Source organism: Mus caroli, unplaced genomic scaffold (genome assembly GCF_978045245.1).
Source record: "Mus caroli unplaced genomic scaffold, Mus_caroli_1 scaffold_4, whole genome shotgun sequence".
NCBI lineage: Eukaryota > Metazoa > Chordata > Mammalia > Rodentia > Muridae > Mus > Mus caroli.
In genome coordinates, this window is record NW_028227259.1 from 110,124,965 (window position 1) to 110,130,457 (window position 5,493).

The following is a 5,493-nucleotide window of genomic DNA, read 5'->3' on the forward strand; positions in this document are numbered from 1 at the left end:
GCCTTGTCACTAGCTAGTCTCCTCTTGGGAACTCTCCTGGATATCTGCATGGCTTCTTTCTTAGTCAGCCTAGGTGACCTAAACTACAGGAATTTATTTTCTCAGTATCCTGGAAGCTGAGAAGTATGAGGTCAGTGTTCTGGCAAGTTTGATTTCTGCCAAGGGCTGCTGGCCTGGCCTAGCCTGGTCTGGCCTGGTCTGGCCTGGTCTGGCCTGGCCTGGCCTGGTCGGGCCTGGCCTGGCCTAACCTAGTCTGGCCTGGTCTGGCCTGGCCTGGCCTGGTCTGGTCTGGCCTGTCCTGGTCTGGCCTGGCCTAGCCTGGTCTGGCCTGGCCTGGTCTGGCCTGTAGTCAGCCGTCTTGTATCTTTTCCTAACTGTGCGCTTTGGAGTGAGTGTGTAAAAGACTGCTATAAGGTTGTCTTTCTTTTCTTTTTTAAATGTTTGTTTTATCACATGGATATTTTGTTTGCATATCACACACGTGCCTGCCAGAAGAAGGTTTTCAAAACCCCTGGAGCTGGAGTTACAGGTGGTTGTGAGCCCTCATGTAGGTGCTGGGAATTGAACCTGGTTCCTCTGCAAGAACAGCAAGTGTTCCTAAGGCCTGAATCGTCTTTCCAGCCCCCATGGTTTTTCTTTTAAGTACTAATTCCCACAGGCCAAGGGAATCCTCTTTCCTTATCACCATATTTAGCCCTAAGTACTTCATTAGAGGCCCCACTTTCCAACAGAGCAAGGAAGTGGGTTAGGTTTCAAGACATCCGTCCTTGTCAGCTCCCTTCGAGTTGTTTGAATATCATTTCATCAAGTTGGCCTGATTCTCAGGAGAAGGGTGGGGGTTGGGGTAAGAGGAGGAAGAAGAGGAGGAGGAGTCTCAGACCATCCTTTATTATATAGCTTGGCCTGGTCTCCATGAAACTCTGTCTCCAATAAGAAAGAAAGCATTTTCTCAAAGAAGCTTTCTCTTCTCTGGTCCTCTGTTCAAAGCACTGACATTTCTCACAATGCTCTGGGCCAATTAGGGTCCATGGAATCTTTTGGAAATTAGACTAGGTCTTTGTTTGCATGTATGTACCTTTCACAACTACTGTTAGAAGGCCTCACTTTGAAAAGTTATCTCTTTGCAGAGGTCAACCCACACCTGTGACCCAGGACAGCAACGGACAAGTATTACAACACAAATTTGTAAACTTTCTTAAAACACTTGGGAATTTTTTTCTAAGTGGATTTTGTGGTTCTAGAGTATAACTTCTATAAATGACAACGTTATGCTACAATGTCATTCAAAACTCATGGACCAAAGTTGTTCACTCCTTTGACACATGCAACCACATGCATACAGGCATGTACACTTTCTTACTTTCCTACATATTTTTATCCTTGGCTAAGAAACTGTAAACTGCATGCAAGTAGAGCTATCTGGTTTTGTATTCAGTGATTTTTCTTCATTGTTTATAAAGGAAACTGGCTTATGAATATGCTAAATGACTGAATGCATTAATATTAATTTGAAAATGTCTTTCCAGAACACTTCACTGTGAGTCACCTTGTAACTTTGGGAATGCTTTTTCTGTTAAAAATGAGACCCAAAGAAGGTCTCATCTTATTTCAGGACAACTTCACACAGATGGCTGGAAAACTATCATTGCCTGCACGTTGGGAATGGGTAAGCAAGGCCTCTCTCTACAGGGCATGCGATAGCCAATACACGGGCTGGAACTGTGGCTCAGGTGGTAGAGCATTGCCTAACAATGCAGAAAGCCCTGGGTGATCCCCAGCACCACGTTAACCAGGTACTATAGCCGTGATCCCAGAACTCAGTCATGGAGGAGAATCAGAAGTTCAAGGTCATCCTGGGCTACATAATGAGCTTGAGGCAAACCTGAGCTACATGAGACACCACCTCAAAAGAAGCAAGCTGACTTTCCTGCCCAGACAGTCTATCAGCCACAGTGAAGGCCCCTAGGTCACATGCCTTGCTGTGCCTGGGCAGCTATATAAACCATCAAGTTCACCAACGACTTTATTCCCTCTGGTATTTCCTGGTAGAAGCAGAAATGTGAAGGTCTTTTAGAGCTGGAGCCAAAAGACGCTGTAAAGGGTGACGGTGTTGAGTCTTTAAGGACCTTGTCCCTGGCTGGCACTGCACTGTTTGTGTCAAGTTGGAGCTTACAGCCACCTGTCTGCTGAGGTCAGAGGACAATGTCAGCTTTGCACAGCACCTCCCTCTCCAGAGTGCTGGCTTAACGAGCCACACTTAATAATAGTAAAGGAAAGAAATTCCAGGCATGAGAAAGCACTCAAATGAGCACGTTCAAAACACGCTCTGTTTTGCAGAGCAGAGAGGAACGTCTGTGCTGCTTAAGGAAAACCCTTTGAGGAGCTGAGGGAGCAACACTTTGGTAAAGTGCTTGCCCACCACGCCTGAAGTCCTGCGTGAGGGAGCACAAGCCTGTAATCCCAGCTCTTGTAAAACAAAGGCAGGAGGATCAGAAGTTCAAGGCCACCTTCCACTATATATGGAGTTCAAGGACAGCCTGGGGACCCTGCCTCCAAAACAGAACTACTTGGCTAGTTAATTTTAAAATGAAAACCCTTTGAGACAAATTGTACAGTACTGATGCAGAATAGATCTTTAAAAAGTTATTTTCCTTCTTTCTCTTCCTTTCTTTCTTTCTGTTTAAATTTAAAGTTTTAGTATTTGGGGTGTGTGTGTTTAATTAGAGGTTGGCACTGGGTATGTTCCTCAATTGCCACCTTAGACTTTTTCAAGCAGCTCTCTTTCAGAACCAATTCAGCTAGACTAAATGGCCAGCAGGTCCTAGTGACCTGTGTCCATGTCCTCAGTGCTGGGTTACAGCCCGTACTGCACGCCTGGCTTTGGACCTAGGTACTGGAATCAGAAGCCGGTTCTCACACCTTGCATCAAGCACTTTACTGACTGGGGCATCTTCCCAGAGTTTATTTCTAAACTCAAAATATGAAGTTTTGTCCTTAATTACTCTACCTTTTGTTATCTTTTTGGAAGGTTGTGTTATTGGCGGAAAGTCCCCTTGCCGGCAGAGCCATCTCACTGGTCGATATCTGATGTGCTTCTGTTTTTCCTGAGGTGGATATTCTTTATAATTTTGTCTATTATTTTCCTAGGGATTCTGGCAGCACGTGCCACAGCGCCTCTGTAGAGGTCGGGTGACAAACTCCGCGGGGTTGGTTCTCCCATTTTCGCAGTCCAACATTGATATTTGTTCTTCCAGCCTGGACCAGCATTCTTAATTAGATGTTATCAACACAGGTTCCCCTTCTTAGCGGCTACGGATGTGCAATGCAGTCAACACAGCATAACAAGAAGAGCCACGTTGGGGAGCCTCAGTAAAGTTTCTACTTACCCCCACAGTGTCGTTTCCGCTTACATCAGAGCGTCATTTCTGCTTACCTCACAGTGTTGTTTCTGCTTACTTCACAGAGTCATTTCCATTTACCTCACAGCGTCATTTTTACCTCACAGCATCGTTTCTGTCTACCTCACAGGGTCGTTTCCGCTTACCTCATAGCGTCATTTCCGCTTACCTCACAGCGTCATTTCCGCTTACCTCACACTGCTGTTTCCGCTTACCTAACAGCCTCATCAGGTGACGGTCTATCTCATTTACTGTTCTGTTTTATGTTATGTTGTGGCTATTTTTATTTTTATTTATGTGTGCGCACCCACACAGGCCATCAGGTCCTCTAGAGATGCAGTTCCAGGTAGTTGTGAGCTGCCCAGTTCTGAGAACCAAATTCAGGTCGTCCGGAAGAGCAGCGAGGGCCCCTAACTGCTGAGCCTCGTGTTTTGAGGTAAGCCTGTGCTGCTTCAGCGTGGGTATGTAGCACAGGCTGGCCAGGAACTTGTAATCCTGCCCCTTATCTCCTAAGTGCAGGGATGACAGGCACGCACCACGGTGCTTGGTGCTAATGTCTCATTTATTACCATCACGGCATCAGAAGCGAGCGGGGCTGGAGCAAGTGGTGCCGGAGCCGAGAAAAATAGAAATAAAAAAGAAGCCTGCTTCCTTCCTCTTCTTTTTTCAGTTTACCTGAAGTACACCAACTGGTTTATACCAAAGTAACTGATAGGATTAATCATTCTCCTGGCTGGTAATTTGATTAGAAAAAGCAAACTTTGAAAGAAACATAAACAATTCATTTTAGGCTAGGAATATTAGCTAAATTGGTAGAATATTTGTCTAGTATGCACAGGGCTTGGGTCCATCCCAGCAAAGCATAATGGTGGGTACTAGTCATCCCAACACTTGGAAGGTTGGAGGCAAGAGGATCAACAAATTCAAGGCTAGCCTGGGTTACATGCAATCCTGTATCAACTATTCTTTTTATTTTAATTAAAACGACAAAATAAAAATGACCCAGCTATGGTGGCACATGCCTTTAATACCAGCACTTGGGAAATAAAGGAAAGAGGATCTCTGTGAATTTCAGGCTAGCCTGGTCTACATTATGAGTCCCAGGACAGCCTACATAGTGAGACTCTGTCTCCAAAAAAAAAAAAAAAAAAAGAAAGTGCAACTCATCAAGAATGACTTTGAAAACATTCATTTGTACGTGTGCTGATGCAAATCTCATGTTAACGTAACATTCGGATGAGAATGGAAGAACATATGTGTTTATGGATTTAGATCAAGTCTGTGTGTCATGTGTCTGGGTGAGTGATGGAAACTCGGGCAGAGGATGCCTCATGCTATAATGCAACTGAAGTTGCTGGTAGCTGGAATTTTCCAGTGTTGGTAGATGAATTTTTATGACAAGAACTTGTGGAAAATTTGGATATTTCTGAAAAATAATTGTTTCTCCCTCAGAATTGCCCTCTCTTGGATTCCTGTGAGTCACTTGTCCCCTGTGAAGCGGCTTGAGAAGAATGCCTGGCATCATTTGTGTGCTCTAACTCCAACTGGAGATGTTGACTGTGCTATCGTCCCAGCCAGCTTTTCCTCTCAATGTTGTTTTTTCTTGAAGAAGTTTCTTTGTTACTGTTCAGCTTAAATGAAGTCATCACTGAAGGAAAGAGCAGAAGGAATTCGGAATAGTTTTAATAAACTTCTGAACCCAGCGACCTGTCCCAGGAGACTCCCTTTGGGCTGTTGTTAGGATAAATCATTTTGGGGAAAATGCTTGCTTCCTTTGCTTTTAGGTTGATAGAAAAAAAAAAAAAAGTAACAACTACTAGGCCAGCCTTCATCTTAGCATGCTAGTCCTCAAGCCACAGTTACAGAAACCATGAGAAGTTTGCCCTGTGTGGTACAGGGTAGTGTATCACCAGGAAGCCCTGTAAGCAACAGGCATTCAGGAGAGCGTTGGGTTGCATTGAAAGCAAGACAAACACTAAGGGTCTGGAGAGACAGCTCAGAGGTTAGAGGGAACACAGGACTTCCAGACAACCGAAGTTCAGTTCCCAGCCCCCAAGATAGATGGCTCTTGATACCTGTATCTCCAGATGCAGGG

General features: G+C 44.8%; 1 long non-coding RNA gene across 1 annotated transcript; it reads left to right on the forward strand.

Moving 5' to 3' along the window:
- Positions 1-5,101, forward strand: LOC110295352 (uncharacterized). Its single transcript, XR_002378051.2, has 5 exons — positions 1-130; positions 1,527-1,666; positions 3,529-3,629; positions 3,714-3,834; positions 4,851-5,101. It is a non-coding gene; the product is annotated as an uncharacterized LOC110295352 (long non-coding RNA).
- The last annotated feature ends 392 nt before the right edge of the window (positions 5,102-5,493 follow it).